This window comes from Salmo salar, chromosome 02 (genome assembly GCF_965601325.2).
Source record: "Salmo salar chromosome 02, fSalSal1, whole genome shotgun sequence".
NCBI classification, from domain to species: Eukaryota; Metazoa; Chordata; class Actinopteri; order Salmoniformes; family Salmonidae; genus Salmo; species Salmo salar.
Window position 1 is genome coordinate 90,769,114 of NC_138292.1, and position 24,590 is coordinate 90,793,703.

The window sequence follows — 24,590 nt, forward strand, 5'->3', positions numbered from 1 at the left end:
ACTGGTTTTCTGATCCCCAACCCTACCTTTTTTAAGGTATTTGTGACCAACAGATGCATATCTGTATTCCCAGTCATGTGAAATCCATAGATTAAGGCCTAATGAATGTATTTCAATTGGCTGATTTCCTTCTATGAACTGTAACTCAGTAAAATCTTTAAAATTGTTGCATGTTGCATTTATATTTTTGTTTGTTTGACCTGCTGCCAAGGCAGCAACTACTCTTCCTGGGGTTTATCATGGATCCCCATTAGTTCCTGCCAAGGCAGCAGCTACTCTTCCTGGGGTTTATTATGGATCCCCATTAGTTCGTGCCAAGGCAGCAGCTACTCTTCCTGGGGTTTATTATGGATCCCCATTAGTTCCTGCCAAGGCAGCAGCTACTCTTCCTGGGGTTCAGTAAAACTAAGGGAGTTATACAATTTTAAAATATTACAATACATTCACAACAGATTTCACAACACAGGCTCCTAATCCACTACCACATATCTACAGTGCTAAATCCATGTGTACGTGTGTGTATAGTGATTATATTATTGTGTGTGTGCATGCATGTGTCTTGTTTGTGTTGCTTCACAGTCCCTGCTGTTCCATAAGGTGTATTTTTTATCTGTTTTTTAAATCTAATATTACTGCTTGCACGAGTTACTTGATGTGGAATAGAGTTCCATGTAGTCATGGCTCTATGTAGTACTGTGCGCCTCCCATAGTCTGTTCTGGACTTGTGGATTGTGAAGAGACTTCTGGTGGCATGTCTTGTGGGGTATGATGCATGGGTGTCCGGGCTGTGTGCCAGTAGTTCAAACAGACAGCTCGGTGCTTTAAACATGTCAATACCTCTCACAAATACAAGTAGTGATTAAAGTAGTCACTTTAATTAACTCTACCTACATGTACATACTACCTCAATTAACCCCCACACATTGACTCTGTACCCCCCCCCCGTATATATTGTTATTTTGTACTGTTCCTCTTTAATTACTTGTTACTTTTATCTCTTGTTCTTATCCGTATTTTTTTAAACTGCACTGTGGGTCAGGGGCTCATAACTAAGCATTTCACTGTAAGGTGAATACCTGTTGTATTCGGTGCATGTGAATAATACAATTTGATGAAGTCAATCTCTCCTCCACTTTGAGCCAGGAGAGATTCACATGCATGTTATTAATATTAGCTCTCTGTGTAGATCCAAGGGCCAGCCGTGCTGCACGTTATTAATATTTTTTTATTTAACTAGGCAAGTCAGTTTTAAGAACAAATTCTTATTTTCAATGACGGCCTAGGAACAGTGGGTTAACTGCCTTGTTCAGAACGACAGATTTGTACCTTGTCAGCTCGGGGATTCAAACTTGCAACCTTTCGGTTACTAGCCCAACGCTCTAACCACTAGGCTACCCTGCCGCCCCAATATTAGCTCTCTGTGTACATCCAAGGGCCAGCCGTGCTGCATGTTATTTTTAGCTGTCTGTGTATTTATTTTAATTTAACCTTTATTTAACTAGGCAAGTCAGTTAAGAACTGTAAGGGAATTCTGCCCTGTGTTTATACAAGAGACCACAGGAAACTTCTTTGATCAGAGGTTAGTTTGTTTAATAAGGATTGCAACCCAGAGTATACACTTACAATGATTTGCAAGGAAACACACTCAGTACAAAATATGGTGTTTTCCCTTTTTATCCCCTACTGAGGATCACCCCGCTCAAGGTGATGTTCCTTAACTTTAATACCATATAAGCTCATAATTAATAGTTGCTAATACAAAGATGTCTCTGCTAGGCGGAGTTCAGCTTATTGTTATTTGTGGTTAGTTTCCCAATCCTTCTTCCTCTTATTGCTATCATGTGCAAGGCAGAAGTAAGACTGGAACATAGTATCAACTGAAGGTATAGTTCCAACAAACAGTCATATGATTTTTGTACAGTTGACCTCTTCATGCACTTACAAGGTGTCTACCACGGATTCTTCATCCCTCGACAACTACTGTGATTATTATTATTTGACCATGCTGGTCATTTATGAACATTTGAACATCTTGGCCATGTTCTGTTATAATCTCCACCCGGCACAGCCAGAAGAGGACTGGCCACCCCTCATAGCCTGGTTCCTCTCTAGGTTTCTTCCTAGGTTCTGGCCTTTCTAGGGGAGTTTTTCCTAGCCACCGTGCTTCTACACCTGCATTGCTTGCTGTTTGGGGTTTTAGGCTGGGTTTCTGTACAGCACTTTGAGATATCAGCTGATGTAAGAAGGGCTATATAAATCAATTTGATTTGATTTCATTCAAAGCAAAAGCAAAACATTAATTAATTGTACTTTTGTAATTACAGGTGTTCCTATAAAGCAACAGATATTATAACATTCCTTTCAGAACAAATTCTTATTTACAATGACGGCCTACACTGGCCAAACCCAGACGACGCCGGGCCAATTGTGTGCCGCCCTATGGGACTCCCAATCACGGCCGGTTGTGATACAGCCTCTACTTTTAAGGGCCAGCTGTGCTGCCCTGTTCTGAGCCAATTGTAATTTTCCTAAGTCCCTCTTCGTGGCACCTGACCAAACGACTGAACAGTAGCCCAGGTGCAACAAAACTTGGGCCTGTAGGACCTGCCTTGTTGATAGTGCTGTTAAGAAGGCAGAGCAGTGCTTTATTATGGACAGACTTCTCCCCATCTTAGCTACTGTTGTATCAACATGTTTTCACCATGACAGTTTACAATGGACATTGCACAAACGTTGCCCAGAAGAAAACAGTCGAGAGGGAAGAAAATTATTTTGTAAAAACAATTAATAAAAATTGATGGATGTGTTCGTGTTACAAAGACAAAAGATCCCTATTTTCTGCTGTAAATATCATATTGATGTGCTCATAAAGACAGCATGCCTACACTTTACCTAACAAATATAAAAAATCACTTGTGTTTACAGTCTGCTGACCATCCCCTACCAGATCCCCTGCTGTCCTTTACCCCTCAGTACCATCACAGATACCCCTCCCTCTTCCATTTTATCTCCACCCTGAGTGCCTGATGATCTCCCATCAGGCTCAGCTGGACCCCACCACATAACCTCTAGCCAGGTGAATATCAAGAGCTTCACCAGAGAGACGGAAGTGGAAGTGAGACATCTCACTCCCTCATTTTTTCTCTGTTTCAATGAAAAGTCAATGAACTATGTAGACCATACCCAGCTGCTATCACATTGGTGTCTATGGGAGAGCCACTCTCTTAAGTAGACAATGGTAAACGGCCTGAGTGAGCTATCTTCATTTATCCACTAGCTTTATGGTGTCAAATCCAATGCAAAAGTCGAACGAGCACTAGGTGGCGTGCGCAAGCAAGATGAAACACTAAGTCGAGAGAAGAAAATGGTCAAGCAATTAGAGGACGGGTCCAACGAGCTTCACCAGAGGATGGGTCCAGCGAGCTTCACCAGAGGACGGGTCAAACGAGCTTCACCAGAGGACGGGTCCAGCGAGCTTCACCAGAGGACGGGTCCAGCGAGCTTCACCAGAGGACGGGTCCAACGAGCTTCACCAGAGGACGGGTCCAACGAGCTTCACTAGAGGACGTGTCCAGCGAGCTTCACCAGAGGATGGGTCCAATGAGCTTCACCAGAGGACGGATCCAACGAGCTTCACCAGAGGACGTGTCCAGCGAGCTTCACCAGAGGACGGGTCCAGCAAGAAAATCATTGTCACAGATCAAAAATAAAAATGTCTTAAACAGTACATAAAGAATGGGCTGACAGGTGGGTGCGTGTCTAGAAACCTTAGATTGGTCACTTTCACTGGAGTGATGAACGAACTAACAAATTCCTGGCATTGGCCAGTCCAGTGTTGTGATTGGCTATTACGAACCTTCTGTTTGCAATGCACTGCTAGCTAGCTGGGTTGAGCAGTACGCGCCGAACGACTTGGGAAACCCAGCAGCTTGATAACCAAATGAATTGGTAAATAAATTCTAATAGGTATACTATACCTTGAGTTGAGGGGAATCTACTTGTTAGACTTAGCTAGCTTATTACTAGTTAAACTTAGCTAGCTTATTACTTGTTAAACTTAGCTAGCTTATTACTTGTTAAACTTAGCTAGCCTATTACTAGTTAAACTTAGCTAGCTTATTACTTGTTAAACTTAGCTAGCGTATTACTAGTTAAACTTAGCTAGCTTATTACTAGTTAAACTTAGCTAGCTTATTACTTGTTAAATTTAGCTAATTTAAAACTTGTTAAACTTATCTAGCTTATTACTTGTTAAACTTAGCTAGCTTATTACTTGTTAAACTTAGCTAGTCTATTACTAGTTAAACTTAGCTGGCTTATTACTTTTAAACTTAGCTAGCTTATTTCTAGTTAAACTTAGCTAGCTTATTACTTGTTAAACTTAACTAGCTTATTACTAGTTAAACTTAGCTAGGTTATTACTTGTTAAATTTAGCTAGCTTAAAACTTGTTAAATTTAGCTAGATTAAAACTTGCTAAACTTAGCTAGCTTATTACTTGTTAAACCTAGCTATCTTGTTACTACTTAAACTTAGCTTGCTTATTACTAGTTAAACTTAGCTAGCTTATTACTTGTTAAACTTAGCTAGCTTATTACTTGTTAAACTAAGCTAGCCTATCACTAGTTAAACTTAGCTAGCTTATTACTTGTTAAATTTAGCTAATTTAAAACTTGTTAAACTTATCTAGCTTATTACTTGTTAAACTTAGCTAGCTTATTACTTGTTAAACTTAGCTAGCTTATTACTTGTTCAAATTAGCTAGACTATTACTACTTAAACTTAGCTATCTTATTAATTGTTAAACTTAGCTAGCTTATTACTTTTAAATTTAGCTAGCTCATTACTAGTTAAACTTAGCTAGCTTATTACTTGTTAAATTTAGCTAGCTTAAAACTTGTTAAACTTAGCTAGCTTATTACTTGTTAAACTTAGCTAGCTTATTACTTGTTAAACTTAGCTAGCTTTTTGCTTGTTAGCTGGCAAAACGACAAGCAGACAGTCAGCTCTAGAAAATACCATTAATAAGGATCGGACGCCTTTTTTTCAATTTCCGCCAAAAAATGAACCAAATCTAACTGCCTGTAGCTCAGGACCTGAAGTCCTGTAGCTCATGACCTTACTTTATTCAACTAGGCAAGTCAGTTAAGAACAAATTACTCTTTACAATGACAGCCTAGGAACAGTGGGTTAACTGCCTTGTTCAGGGGCAGAATGACAGATTTTTAACTTGTCAGCTCGGGGATTTGATCTAGCAACCTTTCAGTTACTGGCTCAACCCTCTAACCACTAGGCTACCTGCCACCCCTATTCTTGATACTATTTGAAAGGAAACACTTTGAGGTTTGTGGAAATGTGAAATTAATGTAGGACAATATAACACATTAGATATGGTAAAACGAACAAAAAAACATGCGTTTTCATTTTCTTTTTTTGCATCATCTTTGAAATACAAAACAATAGGCCATACAATGACTTAGGAATCTAGATGTAATTTACATGTTGTCCACAAGGTGGCAGCAGTGTGTGCGCAAAGTTTCAGACTGATACATTGAAGATTGACATCCCTACATTATATTTTGTATCAAGTCTCCCATTTTCAAGTACATAACTATAGAGAACATACAAAAAAATACTATGGTAATAAAACATTTAAGTTTACACACTCTTACGAATGTCATACATGATGGATCATTAGCTTCCCTACAGAAAATACACTAACCTTCATACACCTAGATGGCCGGGCGGGGTGGGTGTGGAGCCAGAGACAGCAGTGGGGTCAAACTGTAGAACCCAGGTCCTACATTTGAATGAGTTGGGGGGGGGGGGGGGGGGGGGGGGGGTCTAAATGTTGTTTCTTTGAAGTTGGCTCCCACAGGTCACAGGTCACCGGTCATGTTACTCTCTACCCCTATTGAGGATTACAAAAATCGGGTTAGAACTCAAGTTTACTGTTTCTTATTTTATTTAACCTTTATTTTAGTAGGGGTGAGCCCTGCATCAATACATCAAATACACAAATATATATATATATATATATATATATATATATATATATATATATATATATATATATATATATATATGAGTATGGGGTACACAATCACTATTATGAACTATGTGGATCAATAGGCAGTAATAGACACATAGACTATACTAATATATTGTATGCCTCAGGTTTATATAGTATATATACAGTACCAGTCAAAAGTTTGGACACACCTACTCATTCAAAGGTTTTCCTTTATTTTGTAGTATTTTCTACATTGTCGAAGACATCAAAACTATGAAATAACACATATGGAATCATGTAGTAACCAAAAAAAGTGTTAAACAAATCTAAATATATTTTAGATTCTTCGAAGTAACCACCCTTTGCCTTGATGACAGCTTTGAACACTTTGATCGTGTTAGGATATAAAAATGTTTTTTATCAAACAAAACTATGCTACATTTTATCTCTGGGACCCTCTGGATGACAAATCGGAGCAAGATTAGGGAGGGAGAGAGAGGGTCAAAGAGAGAGGGAGAGAGAAGGTCCAAGAGAGAGGGAGGGAGAGAGGGTCAAAGAGAGAGGGAGAGAGAGGGTCCAAGAGAGAGGGAGGGAGGGAGGGTCAAAGAGAGAGGGAGAGAGAGGGTCCAAGAGAGAGGGAGGGAGGGAGGGTCAAAGAGAGAGGGAGAGAGAAGGTCAAAGAGAAAGGGTCAAAGAGAGAGAGAGAGAGAGATGGAGGGAGAGAAAGGGTCAAAGAGAGAGGAATTAAAAGGAAATAAAACCAATCGTTGAAATTGTTTTAACTTTTTGAAGAAAATAAAATAAAACATTCCCTCAACTGCGTTTCCACTCCAATCAGCAGAGGGCGCTGTAGGTCTTTCAGGCAAGTCTGCCAGAGTGTGACGTGGTGGTGAACTGGACTCTTCTTTAAACAACAACAGCTAGTCGGTCGTCACTAGTTACCACAGTCACAAAGTCATAATTATGGCTAAACCTCGCTCAATTCTACAACTTCTCTTATTAAAATCTGATTTTTAAACCTAACCTTATGTCTAACCTTAGACCAAAAATGTAGTTTGTTTTCATATATTTTTTACTATGGCCAATGTTGAAATTGTGGCTGTGATAACTAGTGACAAGCCAACTAGACAGCGATGTTATTTTATAGTTAAACGACAGTCAGCCACTTCGGTAGCTTGCTAGCTGAAACATTGAAGCTCTAGACTCGTTCATGTATATTATCCTCTGTGTTTTAAACTCACTTCTGTCGTCTAGCTAGTTATCCCATTTAATTTCATATTTACGTTGTTGTTATTAGTCAGCTAACGTAGCTGGCTGGTTAAATTCACTAGCCTAGCTAGCTAACTGTTAGCTAACATCCCCGACCATGAGTTCACTAAGCTACTCTCCCCCTGCTAAAGAAGAAGAGGTCTGCTGGACGGAGAAAGAGGGTCTGTGGCTGAACGTTGTCGTGAAAGAAGAGGAGGAAGAGGAGGATGTCACAGTAACAAAAGAAGATGAAGATGTTGCAGTGAAAGAAGAAGAGACGAGAAAGAGGAGGATTCAGATTTTGGAGAGGAGGGAGAGATAACTGGTATATTGGAAGAAGAGGAGGATCTGATTAACACCAGTAAGTAACTTACTGTCTTAAACCCGATGCACAATGCAGTTGTTGAACTAAAGGGCAAAGTCACGGAGTCACACTCCCACAATCAAGTCGGCCATTTTTGTTGTTGTTGAGACGATCAGGGCCAAGTCTTGGTCTTGTGACTAGACGTTGTATTGCTTGTTGTTGAGACGATCAGGGCCAAGTCTTGGTCTTGTGACTAGACGTTGTATTGCTGCCTTTCGGGGGTTGCACAATTTGACAAATGAAAAGGGAAAATGTTAAATTGCACCACCATCTAACCCTGCACCTATACACTATCCCTCAGAACCCACCACCCAATCCCAATACTTTGGCCCTAAATTAACCTTTTTATTTATTTATTTATTTAACTAGGCAAGTCAGTTAAGAACAAGTTATTATTTACAATGATGGCATACCCGGCCAAACCCGGATGACGTTGGGCCAATTGTGCGTCGCCCTATGGTACTCTCCATCACGGCTGGTTGTGATACAGCCTGGAATCGAACCAGGGTCTGTAGGGACGCCTCTAGCACTGAGATGCAGTGTCTTAGACCGCTGCACCACTTGGGAGCCAGCCCATCCCACTACTTTGGCCCTAAAGGGTCCTACACCAGGCCATCCCACTACTTTGGCCCTAAAGGGTCCTACACCAGGCCATCCCACTACTTTGGCCCTAAAGGATCCTACACCAGCCCATCCCACTACTTTGGCCCTGAAGGATCCTACACCAGGCCATCCCACTACTTTGACCCTAAAGGATCCTACACCAGGCCATCCCACTACTTTGGCCCTAAAGGATCCTACACCAGGCCATCCCACTACTTTGGCCCTAAAGGATCCTACACCAGGCTATCCCACTACTTTGGCCCTGAAGGATCCTACACCAGGCCATCCCACTACTTTGGCCCTAAAGGATCCTACACCAGGCCATCCCACTACTTTGGCCCTGAAGGATCCTACACCAGGCCATCCCACTACTTTGGCCCTAAAGGATCCTACACCAGGCCATCCCACTACTTTGGCCCTGAAGGATCCTACACCAGGCCATCCCACTACTTTGGCCATAAAGGATCCTACACCAGGCCATCCCACTACTTTGACCCTAAAGGATCCTACACCAGGCCATCCCACTACTTTGGCCCTAAAGGATCCTACACCAGGCCATCCCACTACTTTGGCCATAAAGGATCCTACACCAGGCCATCCCACTACTTTAGCCCTAAAGGATCCTACACCAGGCCATCCCACTACTTTGGCCCTGAAGGATCCTACACCAGGCCATCTACCTGGGAGGATGGAACCCCGTCTCTCAAAACAATAAAGAAAGGGAAGAGAGCATCTTTCAGCTGTCCTTTTGCATTTATTGATGGAAAGAAGATTGATTTCCAGGACATCAAGTGAATGTCTCAGTCTGACTTGAGAGTACTGACTGACTTAAACCCTGTGTTCTCAGGTATATTGCTACAATCAATTGAAATCTTTGTGGTCCTACTCTTTCTAAGTCAAATGAAAACACTAACAGTTAGCTAAATTACTCCTGAGTAAGTCCATTGTCATTATTACATTCACACTGTTTTCTATCACCAGGTTCTTAAATGTTGTGAAAACGGGTTCATCATATTGATCACAACTACCTCGGTTTACAGCCTGGTCTCACAGACTAGACGTAACATAGTAAAAATAAATCCGGGACACTCAAATACTGAACAAAAATATAAACGTAACTTGCAAGAATTTCAACAATTTTACTGAGCTACAGTTCATATAAAGAAATCTGTCAATTGAAATAAATTCATTAGGCCATAATCTAGGGATTTCACATGACTGGACAGGGGTGCAGCCAATCAGAATATGTTTTTCCCCACAAAATGTTTTTATTACAGACAGAAATAGTTCACAGTTTCATCAGCTGTCCTGGTGGCTGGTCTCAGATGAATGTGGAGGTTCTGGGCTGGCGTGATTACATGTGGTCTGCGGTTGTGAAGCCTGTTGGACATTCTACCAAATTTGCTAAAACGACGTTGGAAGCGTCTTATGGTCGAGAAATTAACATTAGATTCTCTGGTAACAGCTCTGGTAGACATTCCTGCAGTCAGCATGCCAATTGCCTTCAAAACTAGAGACATCTGTGGCATGTTGTTGTGTGTCAACTGCACATTTTAGAGTGGCCTTTTAATGTCCCTAGGACAAGGTGCCCCTTTAGAAACATTTAGAGAATTTGGCAGTACGTCCAACCAGCTTCACAACCGCAGACCACGTGTAACCACGCGAGCCCAAGATCAACCCACATCCGTCTTAGACCAGCCACCCGGACAGCTGATGAAACTGTGGGTTTGCACAACCGAGGAATTTCTGCACAAACTGTCAGAAACCATCTCTTGGAAGCGCATCTGCATACTCGTCGTCCTCACCGGGGTCTTGACCTGACTGCAGTTCGGTGTCGTAACCGACTTCTGTGGGCAAATGGTCACCTTCGATGGCCACTGGCACGCTGGAGAGGTGCTCTCTTCACGGATGCGTCCCAGTATGGCATTGGGTGGGCCAGTGGTTTGCTGATGTCACGTTGTGAACAGAGTTCCCCATGGTGGCAGTGGGGTTATACTATGGGCAGGCATAAGCTACGGACAGCAGACACAATTGCATTTTATCGACAATTTGAATGCACAGAGATACCGTGACGAGATGCTGAGGTCCATTGTCATGCCATTCATCCCCCGCCTCACCTCATGTTTCAGCATGATAATGCATAGCCCCATGTCGCAATGATCTGTACACAATTCCTGGAAGCTGGAAATGACCCAGTTCTTCCATGGTCTGCATACTCGACAGACATGACGCCCATTGAGCATATTTGGGATGCTCTGGATTGCATTGTACAACAGCGTTTCCCAGTTCCCTTCAATATCCAGCAACTTCGCACAGCCATTGAAGAGGAGTGGGACAACATTCCACAGGCCACAATCAACAGCCTGATCAACTCTATGCAAAGATATGTAGCGCTGCATGAGGCAAATGGTGGTCACACCAGATACTGACTGGTTTTCTGATCCACGCCGATACCATTTTTTAAAGTGACCAACAGATGCATATCTGTATTCCCAGTCGTTAAATCCCATAGATTAGGGCTTAATGAATTTATTTCAATTGACGGATTTCCTTATATAAACTGTAACTCAAAAATGATTGCATGTTTATATTTTTGTTCAGTATTAGAGGTCGACCGATTATGATTTTTCATCGCGGATACCGATTATTTGAGGGCCAAAAAAGGCGAGACCGATTAATCGGCCGATTATTATGCTTTTTTTAATATGTGTGTATGTATATATATACACACACACACACAGCTCTGAAATGACAACGATACTGAAGAGTCTGTTTAGGAGACAAACACTCTCAACTGTTTGAATAATAAAAATAGAGTTTAAGTTACCTGTGATGAATGCTGAAAACAAAAACTGTAATTTCTATATGCAGGAAATCCTATTTTAATAATGGGCATGGTAAGAATTGACTACCAAAGTGCGAGTCATAATTCTGAAAAGCGGTTCCTTCATTTATTCCATAGGATATTTTTAGATTAACTTAAAATAAGGTCTGTGTTTGGTTTAGGCTTACACCACCTTGCCAATTTTTATAACTGTGTAGATATCCATAGGATATAACTCTGATCAATATAAGCGAAGATAATTTTTTTTGTAGAGTGGATTTATGAAAATATGTTGACAAACGTTACCTAGTGAGATTTACACGGGTATCAAAACGCCGAGGCAGTTTAAGCACAAAACACAGACCTTATTTGAAGTAGATCAAGACATTCTCTATTGAAGACATGAACGGTAAAATAACGAAGGAACCCCTTTCAAGTTCAGCCGCAAGTTATTACAGGAATTATGACGCGTCGACTATTTTTCTCTAAACCATATACCTTTGACTATTACGAGCCTGCTGCTGCCTACCACCACTCAGTCAGACTGCTATATCAAATATCAAATCATAGACTTAACTATAATATAATAAACCTTAGTTTCCGGATTTGACCATATTAATGACCTATCATCTCGAAAACATTATTCTTTCAGTGACATACGGAACCGTTCGGGTGGCATCCATAAGTCTAAATATTCCTGTTACATCGCACAACCTACAATGTTATTTCATAGTTCCGTAAAATTCTGGCAAATTAGTTCGCAACGAGACAGATTCTGTAAGGCTAGTTAATGTAAGGTTGCATCCCCAAGCTGACAAGGTATAAATCTGTCGTTCTGCCCCTGAACAAGACAGTTAACCCACCCTTCCTAGGCCGCCAATGAAAATAAGAACGTGTTCTTTAACTGACTTGCCTAGTTAAATAAAGGTTTAAAAAAAAAACATAAAAAATAATTAAAAAAATCGGCAAATCGGTGGCAAAAAATACGGATTACCGATTGTTATGAAAACTTGAAATCGGCCCTAATTAATCGGCCATTCCAATTAATCGGCCATTCCGATTAATCGGTCGACCTCTATACAGTATATACACTGCTCAAAAAAATAAAGGGAACACTTAACCTGTTAGGGCTAGGGGGCAGCATTTGCACGTCTGGATAAAAAAAATGTACCCGATTTAATCTGGTTACTAATCCTACCCAGTAACTAGAATATGCATATACTTATTATATATGGATAGAAAACACTCTAAAGTTTCTAAAACTGTTTGAATGGTGTCTGTGAGTATAACAGAACTCATTTGGCAGGCAAAACCCTGAGACATTTTCTGACAGGAAGTGGATACCTGATGTGTTGTATTGACTTTAAACCTATCCCATTGAAAAACACAGGGGTTTAGGAATATTTTGGCACTTCCTATTGCTTCCACTAGATGTCACCAGCCTTTACAAAGTGTTTTGAGTCTTCTGGAGGGAGATCTGACCGAACAAGAGCCATGGAACGATGATGTCCCATTAGACACCTGGCGCGCGAGTTCATGTTGGGTACCCTCGTTCCAATACGTTATAAAAGAGTATGCATTCGTCCACCTTGAATATTATTCATGTTCTGGTTAAAAAAGGCCCTAATGATTTATGCTATACAACGTTTGACATGTTTGAACGAACGGAAATATATTTTTTCCCCTCGTTCATGACGAGAAGTCCGGCTGGCTTAGATCATGTGCTAACAAGACGGAGATTTTTGGACATAAATGATGAGCTTTTTTGAACAAAACTACATTCGTTATGGACCTGTGATACCTGGAAGTGACATCTGATGAAGAGAATCAAAGGTAATGGATTATTTACATAGTATTTTAGATCTCCCCAACATGACGTCTAGTCTGTATCGCAACGCGTATTTTTCTGGGCGCAGTGCTCAGATTATTGCAAAGTGTGATTTCCCAGTAAGGTTATTTTTAAATCTGGCAAGTTGATTGCGTTCAAGAGATGTAAATCTATAATTCTTTAAATGACAATATAATATTTTACCAATGTTTTCTAATTTTAATTATTTAATTTGTGACGCTGACTTGACTGCCGGTTATTGGAGGGAAACGATTTCCTCAACATCAATGCCATAGTAAAACGCTGTTTTTGGATATAAATATGAACTTGATAGAACTAAAAATGCATGCATTGTCTAACATAATGTCCTAGGAGTGTCATCTGATGGAGATTGTAAAAGGTTAGTGCATCATTTTAGCTGGTTTTATGGTTTTGGTGACCCTGTCTTTGACTTGACAAAACATTACACACAACTCTTGTAAATGTACTGTCCTAACATACTCTAAATTTATGCTTTCGCCGTAAAACCTTTTTGAAATCGTAAAACGTGGTTAGATTAAGGAGATGTTTATCTTTCAAATGGTGTAAAATAGTTGTATTTTTGAAAAATTTGAATTTTGACATTTATTTGGATTCAAATTTGCCGCTCTTGAAATGCACCTGCTGTTGATGGAGTGCACCACGGGTGGCACGCTAGCGTCCCACCTAGCCCATAGAGGTTAAACAATACAATGTAACTCCAAGTCAATCACACTTCTGTGAAATCAAACTGTCCACTTAGGAAGCAACACTGATTGACAATAAATTTCACATGCTGTTGTGCAAATGGAATAGACAACAGGTGGAAATTATAGGCAATTAGCAAGACACCCCCAATAAAGGAGTGGTTCTGCAGGTGGGGACCACAGACCACTTCTCAGTTCCTATGCTTCCTGGCTGATGTTTTGGTCACTTGAATGCTGGCGGTGCTTTCACTCTAGTGGTAGCATGAGACGGAGTCTACAACCCACACAAGTGGCTCAGGTAGTGCAGCTCATCCAGGATGGCACATCAATGCGAGCTGTGGCAAGAAGGTTTGCTGTGTCTGTCAGCTTAGTATCCAGAGCATGGAGGCGCTACCAGGAGACAGGCCAGTACATCAGGAGACGTGGAGGAGGCCGTAGGAGGGCAACAACCCAGCAGCAGGACCGCTACCTCCGCCTTTGTGCAAGGAGGAGCAGGAGAAGCACTGCCAGAGCCCTGCAAAATGACCTCCAGCTGGCCACAAATGTGCATGTGTCTGCTCAAACGGTCAGAAACAGACTCCATGAGGGTGGTATGAGGGCCCGACGTCCACAGGTGGGGGTTGTGCTTACAGCCCAACACCGTGCAGGACGTTTGGCATTTGCCAGAGAACACCAAGTTTGGCAAATTCGCCACTGGCGCCCTGTGCTCTTCACAGATGAAAGCAGGTTCACACTGAGCACGTGACAGACGTGACAGAGTCTGGAGACGCCGTGGAGAACGTTCTGCTGCCTGCAACATCCTCCAGCATGACCGGTTTGGCGGTGGGTCAGTCATGGTGTGGGGTGGCATTTCTTTGGGGGGCCGCACAGCCCTCCATGTGCTCGCCAGAGGTAGCCTGACTGCCATTAGGTACCAAGATGAGATCCTCAGACCCCTTGTGAGACCATATGCTGGTGCGGTTGGCCCTGGGTTCCTCCTAATGCAAGACAATGCTAGACCTCATGTGGCTGGAGTGTGTCAGCAGTTCCTGCAAGAGGAAGGCATTGATGCTATGGACTGGCCCGCCCATTCCCCAGACCTGAATCCAATTGAGCACATCTGGGACATCATGTCTCGCTCCATCCACCAACGCCACGTTGCACCACAGACTGTCCAGGAGTTGGCGGATGCTTTAGTCCAGGTCTGGGAGGAGATCCCTCAGGAGACCATCCGCCACCTCATCAGGAGCATGCCCAGGCGTTGTAGGGAGGTCATACAGGCACGTGGGGGCCACACACACTACTGAGCCTCATTTTGACTTGTTTTAAGGACATTACATCAAAGTTGGATCAGCCTGTAATGTGGTTTTCCACTTTAATTTTGAGTGTGACTCCAAATCCAGACCTCCATGGGTTAATAAATTGGATTTCCATTGATTTATTTTTGTGTGATTTTGTTGTCAGCACATTGAACTATGTAAAGAAAAAAGTATTTAATAAGATTATTTCTTTCATTCAGATCTAGGATGTGTTGTTTAAGTGTTCCCTTTATTTTTTTGAGCAGTATATTTAACCAGTTTTTCACATCAATGTATTTTGGTTTTCTTATTTTTTTGTTATTTAGCAGACACTCTTATGCAGAGCCATTTACAGGAGCAATTAGGGTTAAGTGCCTTGCTTAAGGGCGCATCGACAGATTAATCACCTAGTCTGCTCTTAGATTCGAACCAGTGACCTTTCGGTTACTGGCCCAACCAGTAACCCCAACTGGCCCAACGATTACCTGCCTAGAGGTAATGCAAAACAATGCACTACATGTTGTATCTCTAAAAGGGGTTTAGAGATAAACACGCTAATGCAGCTGGGGTTGTTCTCCAGGAAGAACCCCACTCCTGTAATTTCAGATTCAACGTTTTGGAAATCCCAATGGGTAAAATTCTGTTTTATTCTAGTCACAGGTATAATCACTCAGCTGGTACTATGATATTGCTTCATAATTGTAAAAGGCGATATTTCAGAGTCTTCTGAGTCCAGAGATGGGATATATTGATCTCCACAAGAATGCTGGTTTTATTATGTGTATGGGTACAATTCTCACACCTCAAACCAAGACTTTATTTTCTGATCTTGCTGATAAGCTTACTGAGCTGCAAAACAAGTATACAAATGCATGGCTGATAATAGCTGGAGACTTCAATTAAACACCTGACAACTCTTTAGATAGATTTACACCTAGAATAGCTCAGAGATCTCAGAATAGTGACGTCACCTCATTTTGCAGTAAACCTGACAGAGGTTGATACATGGCGTTTCTTCAATACAGCCTGACAGTGATCGATAGATGGCGTTTCTTTAATACAAACTGAAATGAATATACTTGGTGAATGACGGTCAGATCCAAAAGGGATGTGTTTCTCATTTCTCCCCACACTTTTACAGAATGTACAACAAGTAAGTCATAAAGCTCCATTGACTGATCATCAAATTATATTAGTGAAGTTATAACCTCTGGAAACGTCATAATTCACTCCTAAATGATCCAGTCTTTAACGTGACCATAAAGAGCTTAATCGGGGACTAGTTTCATTCAAATGATATAGAACCAAAATTTGGGAGTAATTGGGAAGTATATTTACATTTAAAGTAAGATCTATCAGCAGTAAAGAACTAAGGAACTAGAAATGTTTGCAAAGAAGATGCGCTTTTGAATAAATGTAATATTTTTTTAGGAAACGGATAGCCGTCAATACCGTTAACTATTTATTTGAAGTTTTTGTTTATACATTTAAATATTTTTCAGCTTTTTAAATAAATACCTGCAGTCAAATTGTCAGGGTTCATACATATTTTGACATTTGGAATTTCATTATATTTTCATTAATTTTAACCAGATCTCCGTGGCCAACAATTGTCTCTACGAATGTATAGAAAAGTAAGAGTGGTATGGACACCATGGGAGGCTGCTCTCTGATCCCATGTACCAGCTCATTAATATATCAAAGGTCACATGGCTATGGTAGGCTACACATCTTTTATTCAGATGAAGCAAGCCCACACATTTTCTTCAGGAAATGTACCTTTTCTAGTTTAGTCATATTTATCTTACCTTTTTAGAAGTATTTACTTTGCAGACTGACTAGCATTTATTGAGTTGCAATGTCCGATACGTTGGATGCCCAAATCAACTGGAAGTATATACAAAACAAGTTTTGAGTTGGCTACCTAGTTAGTCTGTTCTCTATCATATTCTATAAACTTGTCCTACCTGCTGCTGCTGTCCAACTGTCTCTCTCTTTCCTTGAGCAATGGCCACCCTCTCTCTCTCTCTCTCTCTCTCTCCTCTCTCTCTCTCTCTCTCTCTCTCTCTCTCTCCTTGAGCAACGGCCACCTCTCTCTCTCTCCTTGAGCAACGGCCACCTCTCTCTCTCTTTCCTTGAGTAATGGCCACCTTTCTCTTTCTCTCTCTCTTTCCTTGAGCAACGGCCAACTCTCTCTCCCCCCAAAAATGTTTTCTTCTTGTTCCTAAAATAAATACATTTGATAACTTCCCTAAAATTCCATGAATTTTCCAGGATTGTGATGTCCATATGAACCCTGAGTTGTGCAATATGTTAGGAGATAAAGAAGATGGCGTTCTCCATTTCACCTGTCGCATAATGTCATTATAAAGCTTACCGGTAGTCCCCAGTCACGTGGTGTTTGTTCACAAACACACAACAACTAGAGACCGGAGCCTTGTGAGTCACCCACTGTTACCGGTAGTCCCCAGTCACGTGGTGTTTGTTCACAAACACACAACAACTAGAGACCGGAGCCTTGTGAGTCACCCACTGTTGTGCAACATGTGCCAGGTGATCTAGCTACAGTATGGAATTCCTAACTAAATGTTTGCCATGCTAGATATCTTATAACTTAAGTCAACTGTCTAAAATGTGTTAAATGATCTGCAGTTGTTTACTAATTTAGTAGCTAGTTAGCTTAGTGGGTAGCTGCTTCCAAAATCAAGCTTTGGTAACAGCAGAGAATCCCCTCCTGGATCAATATTTGTTTTGTGCGTGCAGCAAACTGAGTAGCATTTTTTGAGTTACTTGTTTAACTTTATGAACTGAGATATCTGGCCTCCAAATAGTTGAGTTGCTTATATAACTTTGAGATTTAGCAAGTGACATCAATAAGGATCATATCTTTCACCTGGATTCACCTGGTCAGTCTGTCATGGAAAGAGCAGGTGTTCATAATGTTTTGTACACTCAGTGTATATAGTCTCCTGTCCCTGTAAGTTCACATGTGGAACTGCATGAAATGTGTTTTTGTTTCCAGTCATTTAGAAATGTGATCCTTATGTCCCACATTGTCCTCTTTATTAATAGAAAGACTCATATACAGTATAGTATTAGTTTAAAACTAAAATGGACCAATCCTGGATCGCCCCCTGTATTATCAGCCACTGAAATAGGAGAGTCTTTGTCCTCTCTCTGTTTGTCTACTCAACCCAGAGTGAAACCAAAACACCCCATGTAGCCCATGGCAACCTGATGACTCAGAGTCACGTCATAAACAAGTACAACGGCCACCGTGGGAGGACACAACTGATGTTCACCATCTGGGACCATTCAACAGTCTAGATTTACCAGGTTATTACTAAATAAACTGTTCACCATCTGGGACCATTCAACAGTCTAGATTTACCAGGTTATTACTAAATAAACTGTTCACCATCTGGGACCATTCAACAGTCTAGATTTACCAGGTTATTACTAAATAAACTGTTCACCATCTGGGACCATTCAACAGTCTAGATTTACCAGGTTATTACTAAATAAACTGTTCACCATCTGGGACCATTCAACAGTCTAGATTTACCAGGTTATTACTAAATAAACTGTTCACCATCTGGGACCATTCAACAGTCTAGATTTACCAGGTTATTACTAAATAAACTGTTCACCATCTGGGACCATTCAACAGTCTAGATTTACCAGGTTATTACTAAATAAACTGTTCACCATCTGGGACCATTCAACAGTCTAGATTTACCAGGTTATTACTAAATAAACTGTTCACCATCTGGGACCATTCAACAGCTAGATTTACCAGGTTATTACTAAATAAACTGTTCACCATCTGGGACATTCAACAGCCTAGATTTACCAGGTTATTACTAAATAAACTGTTCACCATCTGGGACCATTCAACAGTCTAGATTTACCAGGTTATTACTAAATAAACTGTTCACCATCTGGGACCATTCACAGTCTAGATTTCCAGGTTATTACTAAATAAACTGTTCACCATCTGGGACCATTCACAGTCTAGATTTCCAGGTTATTACTAAATAAACTGTTCACCATCTGGGACCATTCAACAGTCTAGATTTACCAGGTTATTACTAAATAAACTGTTCACCATCTGGGACCATTCAACAGTCTAGATTTACCAGGTTATTACTAAATAAACTGTTCACCATCTGGGACCATTCAACAGTCTAGATTTACCAGGTTATTACTAAATAAACTGTTCACCATCTGGGACCATTCAACAGTCTAGATTTACCAGGTTATTACTAAATAAACTGTTCACCATCTGGGACCATTCAACAGTCTAGATTTACCAGGTTATTACTTCTAAACAAAAACACTTTTTGTTGGGTTCTCACAGGCTTACAATTGTTGTTTTGATTATTGCTTGAACAGTCACTAAGATAATATTTGCTTGTGATAGTTGCGAAACACATGTTTTGGATGCAGCGGTTGTTAGCTTAAATGCTAAATGCTCGTTGACAGACTGATAGCAAAAGCTAGCCAAAGAGCATTTTACTGGTTGAACTGTTTAAGTATAAAGCAGTTGATTTGAGACCATAACACAAACATTATATTAAGCAGGATATTCAAACGAGCCTTGCGATTCTAATCCAAAAGTAGTGTGAAATGCACTCATAAGCAACCAGGAAAAGGAGGCTGTTTTTGCTGTCAGCCTATGAGAACTCCCCTGAGTTTTCCCCCACGGTGGTGAATTAGTGAATAGACACAGAACTTAATGTGAGTTTCCTTGAGTAGCACTCCTGATCTTGCTCTGATAATCTGTGGTAATATTTGGAATACATTGTAGTTTTTTCACAATCTCGCCATTTTTTTTCTCCCCGCAGATATACTACATCCATAACTAACGGTTTCTGCGTTCTCAGGGAGGGGTTTCTGCAACCAAATTGCATGCGCATTGCCCTCGTGCTGAAATTTTTGCAAACACAGAAAGGGGCCAATATTGGTGACCAAAAGTGGTCTGGTATACTGCTTCAAGTTTCTGTATTAACTTATTTTTTAGCCTAGAATCATTAATTTTACTACTAAAGTGAGAGAAAAATTACTATGACTGTTGTTGATCACTGACTTTCATATTAAGACAATTGTCAAATACGTTTTTAAAAACATTTGAAACATTCATTACAGACGTAAATTGTTGTACTACAACATGGGCATCACCTTTCAGCTAAAATAAACAGTGGATTTCTGCTGTTGTGGTCCTTTAACCATCTGTCTGAATTTGTTGTTCACACAGGAGAGAGAAGTGACTATTGTGGATCCTCTGGGGAGCCTCAACAACATCATGATGCTGACGAGGCAGAGACGAGTGTCTCCCCATCAGAACACCTCAAGAAACACCAACGGAAACCCACAGGGAAGAATTCTCACCACTGCTCTGACTGTGGGAAGAGTTATTCAAGATCAGATTCACTAAAAGTACACCAGAGAATTCACACTGGAGAGAATTCTCACTGCTGCTCTGACTGTGGGAATAGATTTACCTCGTCAGCAGACCTCAAAAGACATCAGAGAATCCATACAGGAGAGAGACCTTATAGCTGTGATCAATGTGGAAAGAGTTTTAATGTTCCAAGCAGCCTGAAAACACACCAGAGAACACACACAGGGGAGAAACCTTTTATCTGTGCTGACTGTGGGAAGAGTTTTTCAAAATTATATACATTACAATCACACCAGAGAATTCACACTGGAGAGAAACTTTATAGCTGCTCTGACTGTGGGAAGAGTTTTTCAAAATTATATACATTACAACTACACCAGAGAATTCACACTGGAGAGAAACTCTTTAGCTGTAATCAATGTGGGAAAAGGTTTACTCACTCAAGCTGCCTGAAGGTACATCAGAGAACACACACAGGAGAGAAACCTTATAGCTGTGATCAGTGTGAGAAGAAATTTGTTACATCTAGTAGTCTGACTATACACCGGAGAACACACACAGGAGAGAAACCTTATAGCTGTAATCAATGTGTGAAAAGTTTTACTTCATCTAGCCATCTGATTATTCACCAGCGGACACACAAGAGAGAAACCTTGTAGCTGTAATTAATGTGGGAAGAGTTTTACTCAGCCAAACATCCTCATATCACACCAGATAACACACACAGGAGAGAATTCTTATAGCTGTGCAATGTGGATAGAGAGATGCTGGTAAAATTTTGAAAATACATACATGAAGTTGTTTCATGATATCAATAAAATGTCTATGTAGAATGTTATTAACATTGTAGTAGAAGGAGTATTTTAATGAATGTCACAATGTAGAATCGTAAACGTTTCACCCCCTGTTCTATTCATTTCAGCGTGATATGGATATTAGCCTCGGGATAAATCCAGGCCTCATCAGGGGAAGTCCAGGCTCTGAAATGAATGAGTGATTAACAAAAAGTGATTCAAAAAAAGAGTTGTTACACTTTCCGAGTTGGCCTATTTGAATGAGAATGCAACACTTCAAAATGTAGGTAGCTGTTTTCTACAAATTGTCCTCTAACCAGGGATGTACACATTATTCCCAGATTCTGTTGGGTGTTTGAGCTGTTCGTTTTAACAGGACGTTCAACCTCATCTCCCCCTTCTCACACAATTGATTTCAATGTGATATCGATGAGTGATGACAAATAAGTGTTTGGTTTCTCTTTGTTTTGGGGACCAATACATTTAAATGCATCACTCCAAAATGTAGCTGACTGTCTTCTGCAGGTTGTCCTCTAACCAGTGAGGTAAAATATATCTCCCATTTTCATGTGTTTTATTTAGTTGTGTTAGTTTCAACAGCACGTACAACCTGATTTCCCCCCTAATCGATATCAGTGATTTATTGCTACTTGTCAAAACAACAGTGTTTTTGGTGCTTGTGCAGTTTATAAGGAGCTCGTTTAAAATTATTCAAGGAATATGATTATTATTGTGTTGGTGTAGATAGTACATTTTATAGTCATGTTTTCAATATCACAAACTGTTTCTGAATATTGGTTATTGATTTGGACACGTTATAACTGTTCTGACATTGGGCTCCTCCTACCAAAATAGCAACATTTTTGTTTTAAGAAAAATTGATGCCCGACATCTAATCTATTTTTATTTATTTTTTTAAGTGAAGTTTAAAAGTGAATTATTGCCAATACATATTAAAAGGGGTGTTCAGTTTGATATCTCAAAATATTTATATTTCATGTAACATTTAGTAATCATAATTATTTGACCATTTTTTTTGGTACAATAATATTGTATACTAACAATGTTGTAAAACTAGCTTATATTTTTGGTTTGATATTCTTACTATTTTAATCAATGGCATTTCTTTAATCAATGGCTCATTAGTCTTTCAGTCTTTCAGTTTTTATTATTTTATTATTTCGTTTTTTTATCCTTGTATGTTGTGTAGTATATATTTCTTTTATTTTAGTTTTTTTCCTGTGAAGCAGGACAAATCCATGTCTGAAATGTGCTATATAAATAAAGCTTGATTTGATTTGAACATATTGCAAAACAAATGAACCCAATGACTGACCAATCAACAGACTCTTGCTAAACCAATATGTGCAAAAGCAACACATATCTTGGTCCATCTTAGTATGATGGACCAATGTGTACTCTGCTCCCAAGTGGCGCAGCAGTCTAACGCACTGCATCTCAGTGCTCGAGGTGTCTACGGACACCCTGGTGTGCATACTATGTACGTTTTATCACTTTTCATCCAATCCAGTACATTTTTGTTGAACATTTTGAAATTGTAGTGTAATATACAAATACTCATCAACTGGATGAGTCACCATTTAGTTTGGAAATGATCCAACCATTATGTAGGTTGGTGGAAATGATCCAACCATTATGTAGGTTGGTGGAAATGATCCATCGACTGGATGAGTCTCCATTTAGTTTAGAAATGATCCAGCCATTATGTAGATTGGTGGAAATGATCCAACCATTATGTAGGTTGGTGGAAATGATCCAACCATTATGTAGGTTGGTGGAAATGATCCAACCATTATGTACGTTGGTGGAAATAATCCAACCATTATGTAGGTTGGTGGAAATGATCCATTCATTATGTAGGTTGGTTGAAATGATCCAACCATTATGTAGGTTGGTGGAAATGATCCAACCATTATGTAGGTTGGTGGAAATGATCCAACCATTATGTAGGTTGGTGGAAATGATCCAACCATTTTGTAGGTTGGTGGAAATGATCCAACCATTATGTAGGTTGGTGGAAATGATCCAACCATTATGTAGGTTGGTGGAAATGATCCAACCATTATGTAGGTTGGTGGAAATAATCCAACCATTATGTAGGTTGGTGGAAATCCCCATCGACTGAGAATGAGGGGGTCTCCATTTTGTGGATGTGTAATAATGATGTTGAATAATAATAATAAACTACATTGATCAATCTGACTCCATTGTCATGTGAATGCTATCGGGCCCATAATAGAATCCAGTGGATTTAGCCAAGGTTGTGAGCCTTGCGTCACCACTCAGAATACTATAAGATGCAAGTGACTAGGTTTACCATTATGCATTTTTTTTCAGAGGCCGAGGAACAAGGAGCTAATATCTTGCAATTGATGTCTTAGCATTCAATTATTGAGTTAACCTGCTCAGAGATGCACAGTTAGAGACTGAGAATATGTGCTACTTTTCGAATACTTCTGAAGTATTCAGACTCCTTGACTTTTTCCACTTTATGTTATGTTACAGACTTATTCTAAAATGTATTAAAACATTTATTTAAAAACTCATCAATCTATGCACAATACCCCATAATGACAAAGCAAAAACAGATATGTACATTTTTTTGCAAATGTATATAAAACAAATAAAAAAAACGTTATCACATTTACATACAGTACCAGTCAAAAGTTTGGATACGTACTCATGCCAAGGTTTTTCTTTATTTGGACTATTTTCTATAACACATATGGAATCATGTAGTAACAAAAAGGTGTTAAACAAATCTAAATATGATTCAAAATACAATTAACTGACATGGATAACTAGCTAATGAAACACAACTGGACATTTACAGTAGCTGGCTAGGCTATTCAAACTGTAACATTGGCTAGCTTTCAATACAATGGATAAATGGTCCATGGAGTTACCTCTTCATATTATCAAGAGAATCCTTATTGCACACTGAACATTTTAAATGCACTCTAAAACATATATTTATCTTATTTCAGTCTTTGGGAGATAGATTTATCTGTTTCTCTTCATCAGGCAGCAGCTCACGTTTTCACAAGGGGCTGTAGTTATATAGTAGATAAAAGCAGGCCATTGGCTGCCTCCAAAATGAGGGGTATGTACGGGACTTCTGATTGGTTCCAAGTTTAGGAGTTCGGCAAATTTGCCTGATCAGACAGTGTTAAAATATAATTTGTATGAGAACGTGCAAGAATTGAAGGTGCCAACAAATGTTATAGTCATCATAAGAATATTTTACTGTCATATACAAAAATGCAGGTCCTCCCTCGACTGGGACCGATTAACTTCACTATTTTCAGCTTTTGCCCACCACCTAATAACACAACCACTACAGATGGAACAATGAGCCAGCTTATTTCACCTGATGAATAAATGTGAAATATCCGGTTGGCGTTTTCCACTCACTACTAAATATGGTGATGTGAGGAAGCCCTGTGGGAGAAGAAGTTGTCAGATGGATTCTGGCTGACATTCTGCTGAT

The 24,590-nt window shown here is 40.0% G+C and overlaps 1 long non-coding RNA gene across 1 annotated transcript; it reads left to right on the forward strand.

Annotated features, from left to right (window-relative positions):
* The first annotated feature begins 6,955 nt into the window (after positions 1–6,955).
* On the forward strand, positions 6,956–23,302 carry LOC106592676 (uncharacterized). Its single transcript, XR_014382628.1, has 2 exons — positions 6,956–7,621; positions 20,139–23,302. It is a non-coding gene; the product is annotated as an uncharacterized LOC106592676 (long non-coding RNA).
* The last annotated feature ends 1,288 nt before the right edge of the window (positions 23,303–24,590 follow it).